Source organism: Hypanus sabinus, chromosome 7 (assembly GCF_030144855.1).
Source record: "Hypanus sabinus isolate sHypSab1 chromosome 7, sHypSab1.hap1, whole genome shotgun sequence".
In the NCBI taxonomy this organism is placed as follows: Eukaryota; Metazoa; Chordata; class Chondrichthyes; order Myliobatiformes; family Dasyatidae; genus Hypanus; species Hypanus sabinus.
In genome coordinates this window covers 23,483,194-23,510,743 of record NC_082712.1, presented here as the reverse complement: position 1 = coordinate 23,510,743, position 27,550 = coordinate 23,483,194, and the positions used below count along the sequence as shown (strand labels likewise).

Sequence of the window (27,550 nt, the reverse complement as noted above, 5' to 3'; positions counted from 1 at the left end):
AAGAAACATGGGATTTTTTTTCAGCTGCAGGATTCCTTTGGAGAACCAGTACTCTACACAATCAGTTAATATTCTACAAACATTTTATTCCCTGCAGTGTAAGGTTAACAACAAAACCAACTTTGAATTGTAATGTTAAACAAAGCCTACCTGAGGATTGCTAATCAGCAGTTGGTCAAGCATTTTTCTTGCACTGAGAGGTTTGAAATTTTCCATGGCAACTAATTTCCATGCTAATGAGATATGGCTCCAAGTAAATCCTCTCTTGTTAGTTGTGCCTACTTGAAAATTTAATACTCACCCGGCTTATCAAGTAGCCTCGTGTAAGTAATTCGCAGAAGCAAGATAATCACAGATGCTGGGTCCACTAGGTCAATGCTTTTCAAGGCCTTCTTCCTACATTGTGAATCTCTGAGTGAAATCTCATGGACACCACATATTGAGCTTGTGGATAATTATTTATATATTGTAACTTCCTTGATAATTATTGTAAGTATATCCAGAACTCTCTCCAGTTAGCTGTCCTTATAAGAATGCCATTTTCAGCTGCTGGCTTCATGTAGATATTTTCTTTAGCTGCCTGCTGTGCTTCTTCATAATGTGGTTTACATGTTTAGTAAGTCTATGGCCTGTGGGGGCAGAACATGGGGAAGACTTTTTCTATGCCGTGATTAAAATCTGATCTGTCATCTCCTGAATATATGGTAGTCTTTCAAGGATGACTCAGTGACACAGGACTGGATCTTGCGGTCATATATCTCTGCAGACCTAATTACAACCAGAATGATGTTTATTATCACTGATATATTCTGTGATATTTGCTATTAATAGCTGCAGTACAATGCAACACAAAATGATTATTATAAAATACAAAAACAAATTCAATAGTGTGAAAGAGGATTAACAATATTGTATTCATGGGCCCTTCAGAAATCTGATGGAGGTGAGAAACCTGTTCCTTAAATGTTGATTGTGGGTGTTCAGGCTCCTGTACCTCCTGTCCAATAGTAGGTCTGGGTTTCAGTGTGTTCTTGAGTATTGTATTTGTGGAGTTTGTCTGTTATTCCTGTGACACGGAGCAAAGAACACAGAACAGTGCAGCAAAAGAACTGTTTTTCTTTGAGTTTTTTTTCTCTGCATGTTGGGTGTTTGATGGTCTTCCTTTTTTAATTTTTTTTGGGAAGTTTCTTCGTTATGCGGCTGCCCGTTAGGAGTCTATTCTCAAGGTTGCATAATGTATACATTGATAATAAATGTACTTTGAACTTTGGGCCTTGGGCCCACGATGTCGGTGATGTGCATGATGCCAAATTAAACTAAATCCCTTTTGCTTGGTCAAAACCCTTGCCCCTCTATTCCCTACATATTTGTGTGTTCATCTCACAGTCTATTAAATGCCACTGTCTTATTATCATCACCAACCCTAGTAGCCTCTTCCAGTCTCTGTTTTTTAAAAAAATACTTGCCACACACATATAACCATAAAACAATTACAGCATGGAAACAGGCCATCTTGGCCCTTCTATTCCATGCTGAACGCTTACTCTCACCTAGTCCCACTGGCCCGCACTCAGCCTGTAACCCTCCATTCTTTTCCTGTCCATATACCTATCTAATTTTACTTTAAATGACAATACTGAACCTGCCTCTACTACTTCTACTGGAAGCTCGTTCCACACAGCTACCACTCTCTCAGTTAAGAAATTCCCTCTCATGTTACCCTTAAACTTTTGCCCCCTAACTCTCAACTCACGTCCTCTTGTATGAATCTCCCCTACTCTCAATGGAAAAGCCTATCCACATCAACTCTATCTGTCCCCCTCATAATTTTAAATGCCTCTATCAAGTCCCCCCTCAGCCTTCTACGCTCCAAAGGATAAAACCTAACTTGTTCAATCTTTCCCTGTAACTTAGGTGCTGAAACCCAGGTAACATTCTAGTAAATCTTCTCTGTACTCTTTCTATTTTGTTAATATCTTTCCTATAATTCAGTGACCAGAACTGTACACAATACTCCAAATTCGGCCTTACCAATGCCTTGTACAATTTTAACATTACATCCCAACTCCTATACTCAATGCTCTGATTTATAAAGGCCAGCATACCAAAAGCTTTCTTCACCACCCTATCCACATGAGATTCCACCTTCAGGGAACTATGCACCATTATTCCTAGATCACTCTGTTCTACTGCATTCTTCAATGTCATACCATTTACCATATATGTCCTATTTGGACATATATTCCTACCAAAATGTAGCACCTCATACTTATCAGTATTAAATTCCATCTGCCATCGTTCAGCCCACTCTTCTAACTGGCCTAAATCTCTCTACAAGCTTTGAAAACCTACTTCATTATCCACAACGTCACCTACCTTAGTATCACCTACATACTTACTAATCTAATTTACCACCCCATCATCCAGATCATTAATGTAAATGACAAACAACATTGGACCCAGTACAGATCCCTGAGGCACACCACTAGTCACCAGCCTCCAACCTGACAAACAGTTATCTACCACTGCTCTCTGGCATCTCCCATCCAGCCACTGTTGAATCCATTTTACTACTTCAATATTAATAACTAATGATTGAACCTTCCTAACTAACCTTCCGTGTGGAACCTTGTCAAAGGCCTTACTGAAGTCCATACAGACAACATCCACTGCTTTACCCTCATCAACTTTCCTCGTAACCTCTTCAAAAAATTCAATATTTGTCAAACATGACCTTCCACGCACAAATCAATGCTAACTATTCCTAATCAGACCCTGTCCATCCAGATAATTATATATACCATCTCTAAGAATACTTTCCATTAATTTACACAGCACTGACGTCAAACTGACAGGCCTATAATTGCTAAGTTTACTCTTAGAAACTTCCAAGCTTACTCTTGGACCTTCCAAATACAAATGTGTTTTTACTACAATCAATCGAAACACCTTGATCACACATGGTGATCCCCACTTAACTGAGTATATGACTTTAAAACCAATTAGCTGCAACCGTGATGATTTTGTGTGCTATATTCAAGTGTTGGTCCATGGACAAGTGGTTAAGGCATCGGTCTAGTGATCTGAAGGTCGTTAGTTTGAGCCTCAGATATGGCAGCGTGTTGTGTCCTTGAGCAAGGCACTTAACCACACATTGCTCTGTGACGACACCAGTGCAAAGCTGTATCAGCCCTTGCCTTCCTTTGAACAACATTGGTGGCATGAAGAGGGGAGATTTGCTCCATGGGCAACTGGAAACTTTCCAAGGTAAAAATCCACAGTCTCTTGAGAATAATGGAATAATATTCGCAATCAATTATTTTGTGTTTTATATTTGTAATTAATTGAATTCATTTTGTGGAGATCTGATTTCACTTTGACACGAGTGAGTCTTTGTTGATCAGTGTCAAAAAAAGCAAATTAAATTCACTGTGACTTAATGTTGCAAGATAGTAAAATATGAAAACTTCCAGGGGGTGGGGGGTGAATACCTTTATAGACAATGCATAAAAGCTAACTTATGTATTTATATTTATTGTATGTTCTTTAATAATAATAATAATAATAATAATAATAATAATAATAATATAATATTGTGTTCTTTATCTTTTGTGTTTTTTTGTGCTGCATCAATCGGAATAAGAATTATTTCATTCTCCTTACACTTACATACAGAAAATGGCTGCAGTCTATCTTGAATCTTGAATGCTTTTGAAAAGTTATAACACTAACACAGTAAAAGAAAAGCCAATTTTGCACAATATACCTCCAGAATTGCCAGATTATCCATTTCAGAAGAGCTGAGTGAAAGCTAAGCCTCGTTGGTGACAGGGTTAACTCATTCTCAAAACAATAACAATTGGATCTTTCTCATGTAACATTACAGACTGCATCACAACACTGCAATGTCAATTTAAAATGGTAAATTCAAGTCACTGGAGTAGGACTTTAATTTACATCCTTTGGTCTGAAAAAGAGTGCTGCCAACTGTTCAAGAATAGAAAGTTTTCTATGGACATGCCTGGAAATGTGAATGCCAAAAACAAATATTTCTTATCCAGACTTGTAAAAAATACTGGGAAAGGCATTCCAATTGAACCATAATAACACATGAAAGGTTCTCTCAACTATGTACTTTTCTGAAAGTTGGATTTCATTGTATCTTCACTGCTAATTTGGGATGGGACAGGACAAAGTTATAAATTATACAAACAACAAGTCCAATGCTATATGGTCTTTTAAGGAATGTGAGATACAATGGCCCATCAGTTTTCAGAAGTGATTTTCTTTCAATTGCTTTCCCCTGCATTATTTGAAAACTTGGAGAAGCCAACCATTCTTGGTAAGAGTGTCCACTGACAGGCTACTGGAGAACCTTTCGATTTCTGAACGTACATTGACTCTTGGCACGTGGATGAAATGCCGCATCAATTTGTTCGGTTTCACTCGGCCATAATGGAAAAAATATCTTGACATTAATGTTATTGCTGCCCTAGTAACCACAATGCAAAACCTGACAATTAAAAAATGCTTTCACAAATGATCACAGTAGAACTGTTACCTGCCTGTGAAAGGTTGGGAACAAAAGCTAATTGTAGATCATTAAAATTTGAGTGGCATGGCCGACTTAGGATTTTAATTTCTTGAGTGATGGATTTTTCAGGCTCCTCCGAACCAAGAAGCCTGTGCAACCCAATAACACCCATGTGACCAATCAACCTACTAACCCGTACATCTTTGGAATGTGGGAGGAAACCAGAGTGCTGGAAAAAACCCATGCAGTCATGGGTCTTATGTTTTGTAACCCCAGAAAATAAGCAAAAAAAAACAGGAGCAGGAACACTTGTCTACCTTGTTTCCCTTTTCCCTCTTTTTTAGTGAGATGCTCACATTTGATGTGGCAGCATAATGATGTATGCTATTCACACCCTTCTTAAATATAACCCATCATGAATTATGTAAACAAACAAAGAATGCTTAATTAAACAATGTATTTACAATAATACTCAAATATTACTGAAATATTGTATACGCTAAAATGGGGAGAACATACAAGCTCCATACAGACAATGGTGGGACTTGAACCTGAGTCACGTGTGCTGTAATAACGTTATTCTAACCAATACACGACCATGCCAGCCCAAGTCTTTCTCGTAAACTTCATAGACACAGTCACCTTGATCTCACTTCACAAGTGTTGGTTAACAACAATATGAATGAGCCTCACTTAGCTTCTGCAAGTTATCATTGGGCTTATATTAATACAACTATTTACCAAAATAATGCAACTCCTATCAGGTTAAATAAAAGTTATAAAGTTAAATTGTTTCTAAAGAGGTAAAACATCTATATTTATAAATCTTGTAGCTTTTTATATTTACAAAGAATGGATTCAAACCATCAGGTAAATGGTCAGGAACTAATGATTTTCCAAACAATTTGTGAATGTCTGAATTTGGTCTAATTAAAATCCTGTTCCAGGTAGTTGTGAAATTTAATATCTGGAGAATGAGAAATTTAGAATGAAAACATATTTAACCCATCTGCCTTGATCTATCAATATTTCTTATCAGAGTTTGTTATCCATATGAAGCTGTTGTCCCTTACCTTTGAAAGTAAAAAAAAGTCTTCTACTTCTGCAATTTTTCTGAAAAGTAGAGGGAATCCCACCTATAAAGTAGTTTAGAAATAAAACAGATTAATGTAGATCATTAATGTTCCAGTCATTAGCACATCTTCCATAGTTATCTTGGAGAATGTCTCAAGCCTCTCTTGAGCATTATTTCTCTACCAGCCTCAGATGAGCATCCATGGAAGTGTAGCGGTCAGGGCATTACTATTACAGCTCGAGGCATTGGAGTTCAGAGTTCAATTCTGGCGTCCTCTGTAAGCATGCTTGTATGTTCCTGCCAATGCCAGCATGGGTTTCCATAGGGCGCTGTGCTCTCCTCCCAGCTTCCAAAGACATTCCAGTTAGTGGGTTACTTGGTCACTGTCAATGATCCTGTAACTGGTCTTGCTGACATTGAGTAAGAGGCTGCCGTTATGGCACCAGTCAGCCAGACCTTCAGTCTTTCTCCTATGTTGATTCATCACCAGCTTTGATTCTGCCTATGAAAGTGTTGCTGTCATCAATCTTGAATATGGCATTGGAGCTCGCGACACAGACATAAGTATAAAGTGAATAGAGCAGCGGGCTAAAGCACACAGCCTTGTGGTGCACTTGTGCTGACGGAGATTGTGGAGGAGATGTTTTTACCAATCTGAACTGACTGGGATCTGCAAATGAGGAAATAGAGGATCCAACTGCACAAGGAGGTATTGAGGCTAAGGACTTGGAGCTTATTGATTAGTTTCGAGGGAATGATGGTATTGAATACTGAGCTCTCATTGAGAAAGGACATCCTGATGTATGCATATTTGCTTTTCAGATATTCCAGGGCTGAGTGAAAAGCCAATGAGTGACCACTTTATTAGGTATACCTGCTCATTTGTGCAAATATCTAATCTGCCAATCATGTGGCAGCATCATAAAAGCATACAGACATGATGAAGAGGTTCAGTTTTGCAGACCAAACATCAGAATGGGGAAGACCTGTGATCTAAGTGACTTTGATCATAGAATGATTGTTGGTGCCAGACTGGATGGTTTGAGTATCTCAGAAACTGCTGATCTGGGACATTACACACTCTCAACAGTTTACAGAGAATGATGATTAAAACAAAGGACATCCGGTTCTGTGGGTGATAATGCCTTGTTAATCAGAGGGACCAGAGGAGAATGCACAAACTGGCTCAAACTGACAGGAACGCAACAGTAACTCAAAAAATCACATGTTGCAATGGTGGTGTACAGAAAAGTATCTCAGAATGCACAGCACATTGAACCTTGAAGTGGTTGGAGTCCAGCAGCAAGCAGAAGACCATGAACATAGACTGAGTGGCCTCTTTATTTGGTATATGAGGTACAGTACCTAATACAGTGTCCTTAGAGTGTATTTGTGTAATGCAATTTTCTACGCCTTAAGGTTTCTTAAGAATCCAACTAGCACATTTTAGTAGAACTACCTAAAATACAAAATTATGACACAGTGCACTTTGCAATGCTTGCCAAGTGAGTGGGGTTGGGGGCTGCATCCTTACATCACCAAAGTATGTGTCCAGATAAACAGAAGCTGGAATCATTTTGTATATTTCTGTTGATTTGCCTTTGTCTTGTGAAAAAAGCATAAATTGCTGGCAGTTAATTTAATGTACAGTACAAGTCAACTGATTACATCCAGTTTTTGAATACACATTCATTTTGCCTGAGTACACCCTCTAATTCATAGATACAGAGCCAACACACACACTACTAATTATCTTAACTCAGAAACACAAAAGAAAGAAAGCAACCCTTGGAGATTCTGATGGGCCCATTAGAGACAATGAACATTAAAACATTAGCGTCAAAACATTAGCTCTTAACAGATTATAGATGCATTCACTCCCATTTCTCATATAGGAGCTTTCTTGTTAGAGCCCAGAGAATAATGCAAAGCCAAAAAGAAGCAATAGCATTTTAGGCACAAAATAACAGTCTTGGGTAACCGTGAAATTTATGGCAGATTGAAAGCTTTCAAATGTCTTTGTTCAGACTTAGTTCACCAAGGACGGGATAAGTGTCATTTTCTAGACACTTAAATCCCATTTTCCCAGGCAGCTTTTCCACTGCTATCGTGAGATATCTCTCTGGTTACATCCACACTAAACCGGATAATTTTGAAAATGTTGGTTTTGCGTAAAAACAATAGGCATCCACACTGTGTTTTTAAAAATATCTCTGTCCACATTAAAACAGATATTTCAGCAAATCTCCTCTAACTGCATATCTACCAAAAGCAAGCGACATGTTTGGAGTCGTATCTCGCCGTGAAGGTGCGCGTTTGTGCAGTTACAGACTAGAAAAACTTAAGACGATGGACAGCTGTTGGCTCTCACGCAGGAGGACTTAAAAGTGAAAAAAACAAATACTGGAGCGTATGGGGGTTACTGACAGGGAGTTCATGGACAGTATGACCCAGCTGACGACGAACACTGAAAAAGTGATGAACTCTGTTGCATTAATAAAGCACCTTGTTAAATGTATAAAACAAGTCTGCATCTGTGTTATCTTGCATTTCCATATAATGTTAAATTAGGCTGTTACACATCTATTGTCAGAGAAGTACCTGCATAAATAGGTAAACCACCTTGGTACGAGCAAGGACAGGAAACAGGGCAAAAATTAGTATACTTTTTTATTCAGTAAGTTATGAGTCAAAGTATTTGCTGAGTACATTTCTAACTCTTCTGGCTTCAGTCTAGTTGCCGTCTGTTCTGAAATTGTTACGTTGCGTTCAAGAAAACAATGAAATGGTGCACTGCCATCACCATCTGTTCCGGCACGTCATGACAGCATTTTTAGATTTCTCTGGTTACCCTGTCCACACTGCTCCAGCCAAGCGGTGTTTTCAAAATTACACACCCTGAAGAGCGTTTCTGAAAATCTCTGGTTTCGGGGGATGAAAACGCCATTTTAGTGTGGATGGAGGTTAAAAACAAAGAGAAAAAGCTTTGTTTATGGATTTATCTGGTGTAATGTGGACGTAGCCTCTGTATACACATGACTGTATGGCTAGGCATAGCTCAGATACCATCTACAAATTTGCAACGATACAACCATTGTTGATAGAATCTCAGGTGGTGACGAGAGGGCATACAGGAGCGAGAGGAGTGAGATATGCCAACTAGTAGAATGGTGCCACAGCAACAACCTGGCACTCAACATTATTAAGATGAAAGAGCTGATTGAGAACTTTAGGAAACATAAGATGAAGGAGCACATACCAATCCTCATAGAGGGCTCAGAAGTGGAGAGAGTGAGTAGCTTCAAGTTCCTGGGTGTCAAGATCTCTGAGGATCTAACCTGGTCCCAACATATCGAAGTAGTCATAAAGAAGGCAAGACAGCGGCTACACTTTATTAGGAGTTTGAAGAGATTTGGCATGTCAACAAATATACCCGAAAACTTCTATAGTTGTACTGTGGAGAGCATTCTGACAGGCTGCATCACTGTCTGGTATGGAGGGGCTACTGCACAGGACCAAAAGAAGCTGCAGAAGGTTGTAAATCTGATGAACTCCATCTTGGACACTAGCCTACAAAGGACCCAGGACATGCCCTTTTCTCACTGTTACCATCAGGTAGGAGGTACAGAAGCCTGAAGGCACACACTCAGTGATTCAGGAACAGCTCCTTCCCCTCTGCCATCTGATTCCTGAATGGACTTAGAAGCTTTGGAAGCTAACTCACTTTTTTAAATACACAGTATTTGTTTTTGCACATTTAAAAAAAATCTACTCAATACATGCAATTGACTTACTTGTTTATTTATTATCATGTTTTATTTTATTTTATTTATTTTTTTCTCTCTCTGCTAGATTATGTATTGCATTGAACTGCGGCTGCTAAGTTAACAAATTTCACGTCACATGGCCATGATAATAAACCTGATTCTGATTCTAATTAAGGAGAATACCTTATTCTGAAGAATCTCTGTTGAGTATCATTGGAGTGCATCAGTGTCAGTATCACTATGTCTAATCCAATCCGGAAGAATGGCAGAAAAAAAGTTTGCAAGCTTGATTTAATTCTGCTCCATTTAAAATATAATGAGCAACAATTCTCACAAGGGAAAAGAAATTTGCATTGAGATTTTTATCTAAAACTATTGGTAATAATGATTTGACAACTGTTAGGCTCCACAAGTAATTTTTTTTTAAATTTCACCTGTGCGTACGACAATAAATTACATTTGACTTTACTTAAAAGTTTGATAACTTGCTGATGCTCAAAATGGCAAAGTCGATTCTTAATCATTTAATGGACTCAAGTTATCACAGGCTTTGGACATAAGATCACATGCTGGTACCCTAAAGTGCTGGACAATGTATCTCGTGGCTTCATTTCAATGCTGTTCTGTTTCTAAATACAAAATTTTAGACTAAATGGGATAAGTAATGTGAGGAGTAATAATGACTGAACTGTGTAACCCAGGTTAATTAAACCCAAATATGTAAAGTTAGAAAGCTCCATGTTTGAAGGGATGAAAATGAGGTTTACTGAATTTAAAAAATAGAGAACTTGAGAAAAATAGTTATGGAGAATGAGATGTGGCTGATGAGGCATGGACAAGCGAGAGAAACACATCAAAATATTAGAAACTAAAGATATAATCTATTAAAAGTGGAAGTAATAGTTACTATCTCTACCCTACTTACTGGAAATCATTAGGGTGAAACTCCTGGAGGAGAGATGATATCGATAAAAGATTTATTGAAGCAACGGCAATAGCGAGCACCAGCTAAAGCGAAACGATATTGACAGAGAGTAGTGTCGAAGATCTCTACCATGTAACCGGGAATTACTTCTGTTAAGTCATACCAAGGGATTTGGTCAGTTTTTTTTCTATCACTTTTCTGAATCGACTTTCTGTGGATGATCCAGTGTTCCATCCAATGAACCAATAGACAAGATGGCAAGCCACCCATGATCAAAGAACTAGCACGGGAATGAAACGTTTCAAGATGTAGAGGATTTAATATGGTTGCATGTACAAGTTTCTTCATCATTCAAAGGATCTGAATATGATTTTCTGGAAGAACTGATTAATATTGCTAAGACTTTGATAAGTTACTGGAAGAGATGTACTTTGTTTAAAAGTTGCATTGTTGGAGAATTTGTCGTGAAAGGATTTAAGCTGCATACATGCTTATTTTGAGATTGAATTTGAATTTTTAGACATACTGACCTGAAAGTAAACTGAAGTTAACCATATTACTTATTAGGAATTCAATTAGTTTTCTAACTAACTAGGGATAAATAAAAAGGAAAGGTTAGGCTGTTAACTTTTAAATTGGGAATAACACTAGATCTAATTAGTTAGAGGAATTGGAGTGAAAAAGGTTACTCAAATGAATCTCACTGTTTCCATCTAAAAAGGAATTTGGATTTCGTTTGATATCCAAGATTTGGAAACTAGTACAGAATGGTGGAATTTTGAAATGTTCTTCCTCATGTAAATATTTTGTGTTTATTGCTATTTTTTATTAACAAAACTTACATCTGGAGCACTTGTGGAGCATTTGTGTTTTCTCTTCACTGCCTCATTCTGAAACCTAGATGTTTTGATGGCCCGCTAGCACCAGATGTAGTACTATGTAATTTGATTTTCACGTAAAGACTGCGGCAGCCAGTCACATGAGATAAGACAAGCACTAGGCAGGTGTTACAACTGCAATGGGAAATCATTTGGAATTATACAAGCACAATCAAATTGATAAACCATTTAAAAGAGGTCAACTTTATTGTCATGTGCACAAGTACGTGTTCAGTACAATATTAAAAAAATTGCTTGAAGTAACAACACAACAAAATACTGAATATACTGTAAATTATAAGACCATAAGACATAGGAGCAGAATTAGGCCATTCAGCCTATTGAGTCATGGCTGATTTACAACCCTTCTCAACACCATTCCCCTGCCTTCTCCCCAGAATCTTTGACAACCTTTGGCACCCTTACTAACCAAAAATCAGAATCTATTAATGGAGCCACTTTTGTTTAATATAATTCCTAACAGATCCATTATATTTATTTTGACCAATTTAACTGCTGCCCTCTTGACATAATTATGGCACTGTGGTTGATTATTAAAATTGATATCCTTTGAACTGTTAACCTTAATCTGACTGTATGCTGCTGACTGTTTAAATGTTGTAAATATTCCACTAAAATTAATACTGCTATCAAATCTCAGGGCTGAGGTAATATTTTCTAATCACAGTTTCAAGGATCCAGTTACTGAATGATGGGCATACCACTGCTGTCAAATTAATCACTGAGATCAAAGGACTTTAAGTATAATTGATGCTGTCTATTGTATCTTTAATGTCAGATCCCAACATGAATTAATTGCAGCATTATACATTATACGAAACTATAATATTCCCAGGTGCAAGTATGGTGAAATCAAATCGGATTCTTTCAATATATATTTTGTAACGTGTGTTTCATTCACCAAGGTTGCCAGATTCCTGACATGTGAGTGCAGCTGAGAGCAAAAGAGTAATTTCTTGAAGATAAATTTTACAGAAGTCATGGAATTTTATGGAAAAATGTAAGGCTGTTACATTTTCACAAAAGCATTAATATATTTTAAATGAGCATTTAATGTGGCTCTCGTGTCACAGGTCCTGTGACGTCATGAGGAAGGTATCCCACAAAGAAGCTAGTTAGTTTGTCCCTATTTTTCTTTATCCCTGTACATGAAATTTCACAGTGTCTGCGAACCTTCCTCATGATTCGGTCATACAACAGCTTTTTTTTTGCACTTCAAAGCATTTTTCTGTGTGTCATGAAGATGTTTATGAACATGTAGATTGGCATCATGTGAAAATGCAAGGCCTTCTCTGTTTCAGTGCTGTCTTAAAGGTAGACATAAAGAGCTTCTGTTTTCAAACATTGGAAACACAAACATAGAAAAATCTGTAGAGAAACAATTTGATTTCCCAAGCTCTGCAGTTGAAATTCATTGAATTCGAGAATTTGCATTAATAGAGAAATATCTCAATTAATAACAATACTGATTGTACAGACACTGAAGCTGATGGATGGAAAAACCTTCAGCTCCTTTTTGCCCCACTGTGAATGTTGGTTTTTACACTTGTGCTATTACTTTGTATGTGCAGTCCTTTACCATACCCAAATTTCTGATCTGGAGGGTGATTTGCAGCTTATTATGGAGAGATTCATCTCTGGTGGATCACACTCAGCATGACAAGAGAGGGGAATTCCTTCACAGAGGGCAAAAGACTTCAAGTGAGTTCACTGTGGGTTAGAAGAATGGAGACTCAAGTGACTGCCCATGCCTCAAAAATAGATCAATATATACATTGCTGGAGGAACCTAGTGGGTCAAGCAGCATTTGTGGAGGAAGGATGAACAACATTTCAGGTCAAGATCCTGTATCGGTCATTATAGATGGGTTTGATTGTCAGCATAGACATGGTGGGCCAAATGGCCTTTATCTGTGCTGTACAGCTCAGTGACTCAATTACTTTAAAGACATGCTGATTAGTAGGTAATTGCAATTTATTGCTTGTGTAGACTGCTGGTAGCGGAAGCAGAGTGAAGATGATGGGTGTGTTGAGCAAACTGGTTTCAGCCAAGTGAATGGGATTGATGGGGTTGCTGTGAAATGACTTCCAATTATTTCATGACAAATATAAGATATGGAAAGTCTGCCCTTCACGGCCTTTCAAATTCAAAGATTCTGTTTCCCACAGCTCTCCAGGGTATATAATTCCAGAGATCCACAAGAAACTATCTGTTGGAGGAACTCAGCAAATCGAGCAGCATCTACGGGGGAAAAGGAATTGCTGGTGTGTGAGGTTGAAACCCTGTATCAGGACTCAAAACTCTGACAATTCCTTTTGTACCACAGACGCCGTTTGACCTACTGAGCTCCTCTGGCAGATTGCTTGTAGCTCCAGATACTAGTATCTGCAGTCTCTTGTATCTCCAAAGTTTCACAACCCTTTAAGAGAAGAGATTTTTCCTCATCTTCATCTGAAATTATTGATTCCCTGTGCTGAAGCCTTCAGCTTCTAGATTCCTCCTCAAAGAGAAATATCCTATCTTAATCAAAACACTTCAAAACCTCCATGCATCGAGAAAGATACCTTTCTTCTATCCAAATACCAATGACTGTAAGCCCAACCAGGCCAACATTCATTCTTTGAATCAATCTGATGAACTTCTCTTAAATGTCCCACCAACCCTTACCAACTTCTACTGACGTACCATAGAAATCATTCTATTGGGATGCAACTGCTCTGTACATGACTGCAAGAAACTGCAGAGTTGTGGATACACCTGAACTCATCTTGGAAAGCAACGTCCTCTCATGGATTCTGTCTATAATTCTCACCGCCTCAGTAAAGCAGCCAGCATAATCATAGACCCCACCCACTCTAAATATTCTCTGAGCAAACACGAGGAAATCTGCAGATGCTGGAAATTCAAACAACAACACACACAAAATGCTGGTGGAACACAGCAGGCCAGGCAGCATCTATAGGGAGAAGCGCTATTGACGTTTTGGGCCGAGACCCTTCGTTAGGACTAACCGAAAGGAAAGATACTGTGAGATTTGAAAGTGGTGGGGAGGGGGGAAATGCGAAATGATAGGAGAAGACTGGAGGGGGTGGGGTGAAGCTAAGAGCTAGAAAGGTGATTGGCGAAAGTGATACAGAGCTGGAGAGGGGAAAGGATCATGGGACGGGAGGCCTTGGGAGAAAGAAAGGGGGAGGGGAGCACCAGAGGGAGATGGAGAACAGGCAGAGTGACGGGCAGGGAGAGAAAATAAACAAACAACTAAGTATATCAGGGTGGGGTAAGAAGTGGAGGAGGGGCATTAATGGAAGTTAGAGAAGTCACCTCATCCGCCCGCCAACCCATTCAGGATAGGGTTCCTCGTGTCCTCACCTACCACATCACCAGCCTTCAGATCCAACATATGATTCTCCGTAACTTCCGCCACCTCCAACGGGATCCCACTACCAAGCACATCTTTCCCTCCCCCGCCTTTCTGCTTTCCGCAGAGATTGCTCCCTACGCAACTCCCTTGTCCACTCGTCCCCCCCATCCCTTCCCACCGATCTCCCTCCTGGCACTTATCCTTGTAAGCGGAACAAGTGCTACACCTGCCCTTACACTTCCTCCCTCACCACCATTCAGGGCCCCAGACAGTCCTTCCAGGTGAGGCGACACTTCACCTGTGAGTCGGCTGGTGTGGTATACTGCGTCCGGTGCTTCCAGTGTGGCCTTTTATATATTGGTGAGACCCGAAGCAGACTGGGAGACCATTTCGCTGAACACCTACGCTCTGTCCGCCAGAGAAAGCAGGATCTCCCAGTGGGCACACATTTTCTTTCCTCGTCCCATTCCCATTCTGATATGTCTGTCCATGGCCTCCTCTATTGTCAAGATGAAGCCACACTCAGGTTGGAGGAACAACACCTTATATACCGCCTGGGTAGACTCCAACCTGATGGCATGAACATTGACTTCTCTAACTTCTGTTAATGCCCCTCCTTCCCTTCTTACCCCATCCCTGATTTATTCATTTCCCCCCCTCCCCTTTTTGTTCTCTCTCTGCCCATTACTCTGCCTGTTCTCCATCTCCCTCTGGTGCTTCCCCCCCTCCTTGTTTTCTCCCTAGGCCTCCTGTCCCATGATCCTTTCCCTTCTCCAGCTCTGTATCCCTTTTGCCAGTCACCTTTCCAGCTCTTAGCTTCACCCCACCCCCTCCAGTCTTCTCCTATCATTTCGCATTTCCCCCTTCCCCCCTACTTTCAAATCTCTTACTATCTTTCCTTTCAGTTCATCCTGACGAAGGGTCTTAGCCCAAAATGTTGACCGTTCTTCTTCCTATAGATGCTGCCTGGTCTGCTGCGTTCCACCAGCATTTTGTGTGTGTTGCTTTTCATTGTATCTTGACACATGCGACTTCAATAAACTAATACCAATACCATTGTCGATGCAGGTATCTTTCCTCAAGAGAAATAAGAAAAGTTTTGTTTCTGTTTCTATGCCTCCATTTGCAAAATAGCTTGTCAATTACTTATGTAAACATCCAGGCCGCAATCGCTGAGTGGTGAAATCAGTTTATATGTCTTACTTGTGTAGTCATGTTAATGTGTTATTGACATTGTTGAATTGCAAGCTTGGAGCCAAGCCAAGCATCCACATTCTTGCCAGTTTAATTTCACTACTGCTCTCCTTATACACTGTAGAAACTTACATATTCCATAATGGAATGAGGACATTTAGCCCAAGTTGTTACTAGCTCTCAGAGAAGTCTATTAATCTCACTCCTCCACTGGCATATCTGCAACATACTTTCACTCACATGCCTGTCAACATTCGCGGCTAGCCTCAATATTCCCGTCACCCAGCTACACAAGGAATAATCTGCCGTAGCCAGTTAAATTACTAAAGTTCAAAGTTCCAAGTAAATTTATTATCAAAGTGCATATACACCACCATTATCAACCCCGAGATTCATTTTCTTGCGGGCAATCACAATAAATACAAGAAATACGATAGAGTCAATGAAAGGCCGCACCCAACAAAATGGACAACAACCATTGTGTAAAAAGTACAAAAAGAAAGAGGAAAAACAAAAAAAAATAATAGTAATAAATAAGCAAACAATAAATATTGTGAACATAAGATGAAGAGCCCTTGAAAGTGAGTCCATATTCTGTGGGAAAAGTTCAGTGCTGGGCAAGTGAATTGAGTGAAGTTGTCCCCTCTGGTTCCAGAGCCTCATGTTTGAAGGGTAATAACTGTTCCTGAACATGGTGATGCATGTCATACCTTCTTCCTGATGGCATGATCAAGAAGAGAGCATGACGTGGGTGGTGGGTGCCACCTCTCTGTGTAGATGTGCTCAATGGTGGGAAGAGCTTTAGTTGTGATGGACTGAGCCATATCCACTATTTTTGTAGGCTTTTCTGGACAAGGGCATTGGTGTTTCCATGCCAGCCTGTAATGCAACCAGTTAAATTACTCTCTACGACACATCTATAGAAATATGTCAAAGTTTTAGATGACGTAAAATCTTCTTAAACTTCTAAGAAAGCAGAGGTGCTCTCATGCTTTCTTCATAATGGCACTTATGTGCTGAACCCAGAACAGATCCTCTGAAATGATAACATTGAGAAATTTAAAATTACTGATCCTCTCCACCTCTGATCCCCTGATGAGAACTGGCTCTTGGACTTCCGGTTTCCTCCTCCTTATTAAATATTCATCTCCTTGGCCTTGCTGGCATTGAGTGAGAGGCTGTTATTGTGGCACCACTCAGCCAGATTTTCAATTTCCATCCTATCTGCTGATTCATCACACCCCTCTGACTCGGCCAACGACAGTGGTATCGTCGGCAGACTTAAATATGACATTGGAGCTGTGCTTAGCCTCACAGTCATAAGTGTAAAGTGAGTTAATCAGGGGACTAAGCACACAGCCCTGAATGCACTTTTGCTGAGGAAGATTGTGGAGGAGATGCTGTTGCCAATCTGAACTGACTGGGGTCTGCGAGTGAGGAAACAGATTCAGTTGCACAAGGAGATATTAAGGCCTAGGACTTGAAGCTTATTGATTAGTTTTGAGGGGACGATATCATTGAATGCCAGGTTGTAGTCAATGAAGAGCATCCTGATGTATGTACCTTCACTAACTAGATGTTCCAGAATTGAGTGATGAGCCAATAAAATGGCATCTGCTGTTGACCTGTTGTGACATTAGGCAATTTGGAGAGGATCCAAGTCACTTCTTAGGCAGGAGTTGATATGTTTCTTCAACCTCTCAAAGCACTTTCTCATAGTGGATGCAAGGGTTGCTGAATGATCACACCTGGATCTCCTGTATTTAACTTGGTCACCAGACCTGAACGCCTCTGATCTGGCCCTCAGCAGACTGCAGATCTCATGGTCCATCCAGGGCTTCTGGTTAGGGAAGGCTCGGAAGGATTTTGTGGGGCCAAACTCATTTATCACTTTTTATGAAGCTTGTGAAACCTATGACATATTCATTCAGATCCACAGATGAGTCTTTGAGCACGTCCCAGTCCACCGAGTCGAAGCAATCCCGTAGCCATTCTTCAGCCTCCCCCGTCCACCTCTTTGTTGTTCTCATCTCTGGAGTCTTGCTCTTTAGCCTCTGCCTGCATGCAGGTACGAGGAGGACAGCCAGGTGATCAGATATTCTAAAATACATTCTTGACATGAAATGATAGGCATCTTTAATGGTAGTATAATAATAGTTGAGTGCATTGGGACCTTGGGGGCTACAGGTAATATGTTGATGACAAATGTAGCAAGTACCATTATAGTTTTGGAATATGCGAGGAGACTAGAGTGTTGATGAGAAATCCACATGGTCATGCAAGTAGATGGGTGGTAAATGAGTCATTTGGCTTGCTTGACGTTATTGGTTAGGACATTGAGTAGAAGAGGAAGGATCTTCCAGCAATATAGGTTACCTTTGGAGCACTGTGTGCAACTGTGATCACCTCTCTCCAGGAAAGATGTGGGGGCTATAAACAGAATGCAAAAGAAGTTGACCAGGATTAGAGAATATGGTATACAGAGAGGTTGGACAAAATAGGATTTATTTTCTCTGAAGACTGAGAGAAGACCTGATAGAAGTTGATATAATGATGTGAGGCATAGGTAAACAGCCAGGATCTTTTTCCTAGAGTAGAAATGTCAGGTACTATCAAACATGCATTTGAGATAAGTGGGGGGAAATTTAAAGGAGATATAGTCTAGGAATAATGGTGCATAGTTCCCTGAAGGTGGAATCTCATGTGGATAGGATGGTGAAAAAAGCTTTTGGTATGCTGGTCTTTATAAATCAGAGCATTGAGTATAGGAGCTGGGATGTAATGTTAAAATTGTACAAGGCATTGGTGAGGCCAAATTTGGAGTATTGTGTACAGTTCTGGTCACTGAATTATAGGAAAGATATCAACAAAATAGAAAGAGTACAGTGTAGCGGCGTGCTACATGCAGCGCTAAAATTACGACACGGAGTCGGTAACTGCAGTCGAAGGAAAAACTTTATTCGCAATCCTCAGCCTCACTTTTAAGCCTCCCTCAACCTGCCCCCCATGGCGCAGAGGCTCCAAAGCTCTGTGCTCGCAAACCCCCGTAGGCTATCTCCCTTAGCCGGAAAGCTGGCTAATTGTGAGTCGGTTCGGATGTGCCAGGAAATGGGTCGCCACATAACCCCCCCCCCCCCAGAACTGGCGATACACCCCCCAATGTCCACAGTCTGGGCCAGAACCTGCTTGGGAGGTCAGCCTCTGCGCCGAGGTGCCGGAAACTCGACCGGTTGCGCCAGGTCCACATGGGCCCGGTTTGAGTCAGTCCACCGTGAAAACCTCCTCTTTCCCTCCAACGTCCAGCACGAACGTGGACCCGTTGTTCCGGAGCACCATAAACGGCCCCTCGTATGGCCACTGCAGCAGTGGCTGATGCCCGCCCCTTCGTACAAACACAAACTTACAGTTCTGCAGGTCGTTGGGTACACAGGTTGGGTTCCGCCTGTGCTGTGAAGTGGGTATGGGGGCCAGGTTACCGAGCTTCTCACGTAGTCTGCCCAGGACTGCTGCGGGATCTTCCTCTTGCCCCCGTGGGGCTGGTAGGAACTCCCCCGGGGACAACCAGGGGCGCGTCGTATACCAACTCGGCCGACGAGGTGTGCAGGTCGTCTTTGGGTGCTGTGCGGATGCCGAGTAGGACCCAGGGAAGCTCGTCCGCCCAGTTGGCTCCTCGCAGGCGGGCCATGAGTGCCGACTTCAGGTGACGATGGAAACGCTCCACTAGCCCGTTCGACCTTGGGTGGTAGGCAATTGTGTGGTGCAGCTGAGTCCCCAAAAGGCTGGCCATAGCTGACCACAGGCTGGAGGTGAACTGGGCGCCTCTGTCGGAGGTAATGTGGGCCGGTACACCAAAGCGAGATATCCAGGTGGTGATCAGGGCTCGGGCACAAGATTCGGAGCTGGTGTCAGTGAGCGGGACTGCCTCTGGCCATCTTGTGAACCGGTCCACGATAGTCAGGAGGTGCCGTGCTCCGCGCGACACTGGCAGGGGGCCCACGATATCCACATGAATGTGGTCGAAATGCCAGTGGGCGGGATGGAGCTGCTGCGGTGGGGCTTTGGTGTGCCGCTGCACCTTGGCCGTCTGGCAGTGCATGCACGTTTTGGCCCATTCACTGATCTGTTTGCGGAGTCCGTGCCAAACGAACCTGCTGGAAACCATCCGGACAGTTGTCCGGATGGAGGGATGTGCCAAGTTATGAATGGAGTCGAAAACACGGCGCCGCCAGGCTGCGGGGACGACGGGACGGGGCTGGCCGGTGGCGACGTCACAGAGTAGGGTCCTCTCACCCAGGCCCACGGGGAGGTCCTGGAGCTGCAAACCGGAGACTGCGGTTCTGTAACTTGGAATCTCCTCATCCGCTTGCTGTGCCTCTGCCAGTGCCTCAAAGTCTACCCCTTGGGAAAGGGCATGAACGGTAGGGCGAGAGAGCGCATCCGCCACGACATTGTCCTTACCCGAGACGTGCCGGACATCCGTCGTGTATTCAGAGATGTAGGACAGGTGGCGTTGCTGGCGGGACGACCAGGGGTCGGACACTTTTGTAAACGCAAAGGTAAGCGGTTTGTGGTCCGTGAACGCAGTGAAGGGCCAACCTTCTAGGAAGTACCTGAAATGCCGGACTGCCAGGTAGAGCGCCAACAGTTCCCAGTCGAAAGCACTGTACTTGAGCTCAGGTGGCCGCAGGTGTTTGCTGAAAAACGCCAGGGGTTGCCAGCGACCTGCGATGAGTTGCTCCAGCACCCTACCGACTGCTGTGTTAGATGCGTCCACTGTGAGGGCAGTAGGGGGCGTCCATTCTGGGATGTACTAGCATTGCGGCGTTCGCCAAAGCTTCCTTCGTTTGAACGAAAGTGGCGGCGGACTCCTCGTCCCAGGTAATGTCCTTGCTCGGACCCGACATCAGGGCGAACAGGGGGCGCATGATCCGGGCAGCTGAAGGGAGGAAGCGGTGGTAGATGCTGCCTGGCGAACGTGGAATTGGGCTTCAGCTTGCTGGAACCATAGGTTCAGTCGCTGTGTCCAGAAACCCGGCAGTTTCAACGAAACTGCATGAACAGAGGTGGCGTCAGTCATTTCTGGTCCAAAAATCGTTTGGACCGTCGGGGTCACCAATTGTAGCGGCGTGCTACATGCAGCGCTAAAATTACGACACGGAGTCGGTAACTGCAGTCGAAGGAAAAACTTTATTCGAAATCCTCAGCCTCACTTTTAAGCCTCCCTCAACCTGCCCCCCGTGGCGCAGAGGCTCCAAAACTCTGTGCTCGCAAACCCCCTTAGGCTATCTCCCTTAGCCAGAAAGCTGGCTAATTGTGAGCCGGTTCGGATGTGCCAGGAAATGGGTCGCCACAACAGAGAAGATTTACTAGGATGTTACCTGGGTTTCAGCACCTAAGTTACAGGGAAAGATTGAACAAGTTAGGTCTTTATCCTTTGGAGTGTAGAAGGCTGAGGGGGACTTGATAGAGGCATTTAAAATTATGAGGGGGATAGATAGAGTTGACGTGTATAGGCTTTTTCCATTGAGAGTAGGGGAGATTCAAACAAGAGGACGTGAGTTGAGAGTTAAGGGGCAGAAGTTTAAGGATAACACGAGGGGGATTTTCTTTACTGAGAGAGTGGTAGCTGTATGGAATGAGCTTCCAGTAGAAGTGGTAGAGGTAGGTTCGGTATTGTCAATTAAAGTAAAATTGGATAGGTATATGGACAGGAAAAGAATGGAGGGTTACAGGCTGAGTGCGGGTCAGTGGGACTAGGTGAGAGTAAGTGTTCAGCATGGAATAGAAGGGCCGAGATGGCCTGTTTCCCTGCTGTAATAGTTATATGGTTATACGGTCCAACTGCTGGTGAGTCGGTATCCTGGCAAAAACTACACCATGAAAACAAAAGAACACTCCAAGCAACTCCGTGTAAAGGTTATTGAAAAGCACAGGTCAAGAGATGGATACAAAGAAATTACCAAGTCTCTGAATATCCCTTGGAGTACAGTTAAGTCACTTATCAAGAAATGGAAAGAATATGGCACAGCTGTAAATCTGCCACAATCTGTTGTTGAATAAAACTCACATGAGGTTTCAGCTGGAGTTTGCCAGAAGGCATGTGAGAGATGCTGAAGTCAACTGGAAGAAGATTCTATGATCTTTTGAAACCAAAACTGAAACATCAGACAAAATAACTGATTGTGTAAGCCAAACACTGCACGTGGTCAAAAACACACCATCCCTACCTTGAAGCATGGTGATAGCTGCATCATGCTGTGGGGGATGCTTCACTGTAGCAAGCCCTGGAAGGCTTGTGAAGGTAGAGGGTAAAATGAATACAGCAAAATACAGGGAAATCCTGGAGGAAAACCTGATGCAGTCTTCAAGAGAACTGCAACTTGGAAGAAGATTTGTTTTACAGCAAGGCAATGATCCCAAGCATAAAGCCAAAGCTATACAGGAAAAACAACAAAGTTACTGTCCTGGAGTGGCCAAGTCAGATTCCAGACCTCAATCTAATTGAAAATTTGTGGCTGGACTTGAAAAGAGCTGTTCACTCATGATTCCCATGCAATCTGACAGAGCTTGAGCAGTTTTGTAAAGAAGAATGGGGAAAAATTTTAGTGTCCAGATGTGCTAAGCTAATAGAGACCTATTCAAACAGAATTAAGGCTGTAATGCTGCCAAAGGTGAATCTGCTAAATGCTAACTTCAAGGAGGTGAATATTTATTAAATCAATTACAAAGTATTTTGTGTTTCGTGTTTGTGATTAAATTAATTTCGATCACTTTGTAGAGATCTGTTTTCACTTTGATGCAAAAGAATCGTTTTCCGTTTATCAGTGTCAAAAAACAAATTAAACCCACTGTGATTCAATGTTACAAAACAATAAAACATGAAAACTTCCAAGGGGATAATACTTTCTATAGGCGCTATACATTGATTGATTGTATGTGCATAAACTAATGCTAGGCTGTACATAGGGTGACTGATGGAAAATAATAAAGTAGTGGTGGCGTTAGTGTGCCTAGATGTTGCTAAGTCTTACTGCTTGGGGAAAGTAACTGTTTTTGAGTTTGATGGCTACCTCCTCCCTGAAAGAAGTGGGATGAACAGTTCATTATCAGGGTGGATGGGAGTCTTCATGATTTCACTGGCTCTTGATGGCAGGTAGGCTGTTGCCAGTGATGCATTGGGCAGTTTTGACTGCCCGTTGTTGGGTCTTTCTGTCTGCCTCTGTGTAGTTCCCGGACAAAAAAAATCGGTGCATTTTCTCAGGATGTTGTCTACTGCACATCTATAGAATGACGTTAGTACGGATGTGCAAGATGCAACTCTCCTATGGTGCCTCCTTACCTATGCCTCGACATTCTAAGCTTTCTTAACTATGTAGGATGTGTTCTGAGACCATGAGAGATGTTGGTGATATGCACTCCCAGGAGTTGAACCTGCCTGGAGTTTCCATTTCCATTTGGTGTAAGCGGTGTGTGTTCTCCTGAAGTCATTGACCATCTCCTTTGTCTTGTTGACATAAAGGAAAAGGCAAATGATCTGCATGTGAGAGATGTTACATAAAAGTTCTTTATTACAGAATACATCGATATAGTGTAAAGTTACCTTAATATCCCTCAGGACACATTAAATATTGGAGGAACTCAGGCCAAGCAACTTCTATGTGGAGAAATAAAGATAGTACATAGATCATTGAACAGTACAGCACAATTCAAGCCCTTTAGCCAACTCTTTAAGCTACTGTCAATCAAACAGTCAATGTTTCAGACCGAGACTCTTCATCTGAACTGGGAAAGAAGGGGGCAGAAGCCAATATGAAAAGACAGGGGCAGGGGCAGGAGTAGAAGTTCCATCTGCCATTTTTCCAGCTGGTTCAGATCCCTCTGCAAGTTTTGTTAGCCTTCCTTGCTGTCCACTACAGCCCCAATCCTGATATCTCCCACAAATTGTTCATCCAGTTTACCACATTATCATCCAGATCTTTGATATGGATGACAAACAACAATGGACCCAGCACCGATCCCTGTGGCACTCCATTAGTTACAGGCCTCGAGTCAGAGAGGCAATCATCTACAGCCACTGTGTCGTCTTCAGCAAAGCCAGCGTCCAATCCAGTTTGCTACCTCAGCTTGAATACCAGGTCACTCAACCTCCATAAACAATCTTCTATGCAGGAATTTGCCAAAATCCTTACTAAACTGCATGTTGACATCAACCACTGCCTTGCCTTCATCAACCTTCTTGGTAAATTCCTTGAAAAACTCTACAAGAATGCTTAGACATGACTTGCCACACACAAAAAACCATGTTGACTATCTGTAATCAGTCCTGATCTATTTCTTAGAATACCTTCTAATAATTTTCCCACTACTGATATTTGGCTCACAGGCCTATAATTTCCTGGTTTATTCTTAGAGCCTTTCTTAAGCAATGGGAAAACATTAGCTCTCTTCCAGCCTTCTGGTACCTCAAACAAGAGAAAATCTGAAGATGCTGGAGATCCAGGCAGCACACACAATCCTGCCGAAGGGCCTCAGGCCAAAACGTCAATTGTACTACTTTCATAGATGCTGCCTGGTCTGCTGAGTTCCTCCAGCACTGCGTGTGTGTTCCTCCAGTACCACACCTGTCACTAGGGATGATTTAAATATCTATGCTAGGGCCTCTGAAATTTCCGCACTTGCCTCTCACAGGGTCCAAGCGAGAAGTTTGCTAGGTCCTTGGGATTTATCCACCCTAATCTGCCTCAAGACTGAAAATACCTCCCTCTCTGTAATCTGTCTAGGGTCCATGACCTCACTGCTGCTTTGCCTCACTACTATAAATTCACTGTCCATCTCCTAACTAAATGCAGATTCAAAAATTAAATTTAGGATCACCTACCTCTTTCAGCTCCACACATAAAGTACCACTCTGATCTTCCAGAGGACCAATTTTGCCCCGGTTATCATTTTTCTCTTAACATATCTCTCTCGTTCATCTTGTGTATTGGAGTAACTTCACATCTTCTTTTATCCTACCTAATTTATATCTTTAAGTGTCCTCATGCATTTCTTATATTCCACATGTACCTCATCTGTTCCTGTCTGCCTATATCTGCTATACCCCTCCTTCTTTTTCTAAACTTGGCCCTCAATATCTCCTGAAAACTAAGATTCCATAAACATGTAATCCTTGCCCTTTATTCTGTCAAGAACATACAAATCATGTACTCACAAAATATCACTTTGGAAAGCTTCCCACATACCAAGTACATCTTTGCTAGGAAGCAGCCAAGATCCTTTCAGATACCACCAGAACTGGTATTTCTCCAACTTAGAATCTCAACTCAAGCTCCAGAACTATCCTTTTCCATAATTGCCTTGAAACTAATGGTATTCTCATCACCAGGTGCAAAGTGTTCCCTCTCACAATCATCTGTCACCTTCCCTATCTCATTCCCTAATAGGAGATCTAGTATCACATTGTCTCTTTTTGGATCTTCTCTGTATTGTTAAGGAAACTTTCCTGAATACAATTGACAAAATACTTTCCCTTGCTGCCCTTTTGCAGTATGGGTGTCCCAGTCAATATGTGGAAAATTAATTTCACTTACTATCACAATCCTCTATTTCATTCAACGGTCTCTGATCTCTCTACAAATTTGCACCTCTAAATCCTGCAGACTGTGGTCAATAATATAAACTCATTAACATGGTCATACTCATTTCTACCCATAAAACCTTACTAGACGAGGTAGCCAGTCTGTTCTGGTTGAAACAGACTATGAACAGTAATGCCACCCTCCCCCTTTAAACCCTTCTACACTATCACATCTAAAACAATGAAACCCTGGAACATTGATCTGCCAGTCCTGCTCCTCCTGTAACCAAGTCTCACTAATAGCTACAATGTCATAATTCCACATGTTGATCCATACCCTAAGCTCATCTGCTTTTCCTACAATACTCCTTGCATTGAAACATACACAGCTCATAACATTAATCTCACCATGCTCAACTTTTTGATTCTTGGCCTTGTAGTCCAGCTTAACAAAATCTTTCTTCACAACCTATTCGACACTATCTGTTTTGGTGCTCTGGTTGCCATACCCTGACAACTCCAGTTTAACCCCCGCCCCCCCCCCCCCCATGCAGTACTAGCAAACCTTCATTAGTATATTAGTCTCCCTTCAGTTTAGGTGCAAACTGTCCCTTCTGTACACCTGCCCTGGATGAAAGCCCAATGATCCAAAAATCTGAAGCCCTCCCTCCTGCACCATCTCCTTAGCTACACGTTAAACTGTATAATCTTCCTATTTCTGGCCTCACTAGCTCATGGCACAGGTACCAGTCCTGAGATGACATCCCTGAGGTTCTCTCCTGTAACTTAGCACCTAACTACCTGAACTCACTTGGCAGGACCTTGTCACCATTCTACCCATGTCATTAGTACCAACATGGACCACACCCTCCTACTTAAGAATGCTGTGGATGCGAAATCAAGATGTCTCTGAACCTGACACACAGGAGGCAACAAACCATTTGGAAATCCCGTTCTCATTCACAGAACCTCATTTTGAGGTAAGAAACTACAAGAGTAAAGGGACTCTGAAGGCTGTTAAATACAGGCTCTGAACTGTAGCTGGGATGTGGACTACAGATTACAACAGAAAATAGAAAAGGTGTGTCAAAAGAGCAATCATAGGAGATTTTAACATACAGGTAGATTGGGGGAATTGTGTAGGTAATGGATCTCAAGAGAGAGAATATGTTGAATACCTGCAATTTGTTTTTTAGAGCAGCTTGTCATTGAGCCTACTAGGGGATCAGCTATACTGGATTGGGTATTATGTAATGAACCAAAGGTAACTAGGAGCCTAAGGTAAAGGAACCCTTAGGAGGCAGTGGTTACAATATGACTGATGTCAACTTGAAATTAAATAAGGAGAAAGTAAAGTCTGACATAGCAGTATTTCAATGGAGTAAAGGAAATTACAGTGACAGCAGAGCCACAATGGCTTGAGATTCTGGGAAAATGAGGAAGGTGCAGGATAGATGTACTCCAAAAACAAAAAAATACTCAGATGGCAAAATAGTGCAGCCGTGGCTGACAGGGGAAGTCAATGCTAATGTAAAAGTTAAAGAGAGGGCACTCAACAAAGCAAAAATTAATGGAAAGATAGAGGATTGGGTAGCTTTTAAAAACCTACAGAAAGCAACTAAAAAAATCATTAGGAGGGAAAAGATGAAAAATGAAAGCAAGCTTGCAAACAATATCAAGCAGGATAGAAAGAAGCTTTTCCAAGTAACTAAAAAATAAGTGGTAGATGAGAGTGGATCTGGGACCACTAGAAAATGAGGTCAGAGAAATAATAACAGGGAAGAAGGAGATGTTAGATGAAATAAATGAGTATTTTGCATCAGTCTTCACTGTAGAAGACACTAGCAGTGTGCCATAAGTTCAAGGATGTGAGGGAAGAGAAGGTGCTCAAAAACCTGAAAGACCAAAAGGTACTTGAGTCACCTGGACCAGATGAACTGCACACTAGAGTTCTTAAAAGAGGTAGTAGTAGTGACACCGGTGCCAAGTTGTATGGGTCCTAATGTCCTTCCCTTTGACAACGTCGGTGGCGTGGAGAGTGGAGACTTGCAGCTTGGGCAACTATCGGTCTTCCATATAACCTTGCCCAGGCTTGCGCCCTGGAAACTTTCCAAGGTGCAAATCGATGGTCTCTCAAGACTAACAGAGGCCTACACTCACATTAGTAGAGATCGTGGAGGCATGAGTAATGATCTGTCAAGAATCTTTGGACTTTGGC

General features: G+C 41.9%; 1 long non-coding RNA gene across 4 annotated transcripts in view; it reads right to left on the bottom strand.

Moving 5' to 3' along the window:
- LOC132396613 (uncharacterized) overlaps nucleotides 1-27,550 on the bottom strand; it is a 101,467-nt gene that overhangs the window by 34,540 nt on the left and 39,377 nt on the right. For all 4 annotated transcript variants that reach the window (XR_009513046.1, XR_009513047.1, XR_009513045.1 and 1 more), the window contains 2 exons: nucleotides 5,608-5,670; nucleotides 302-768 (listed from right to left, as the gene is read on the bottom strand). This is a non-coding gene — a long non-coding RNA (uncharacterized LOC132396613). The remainder of the gene's footprint in view (nucleotides 1-301; nucleotides 769-5,607; nucleotides 5,671-27,550) is intronic.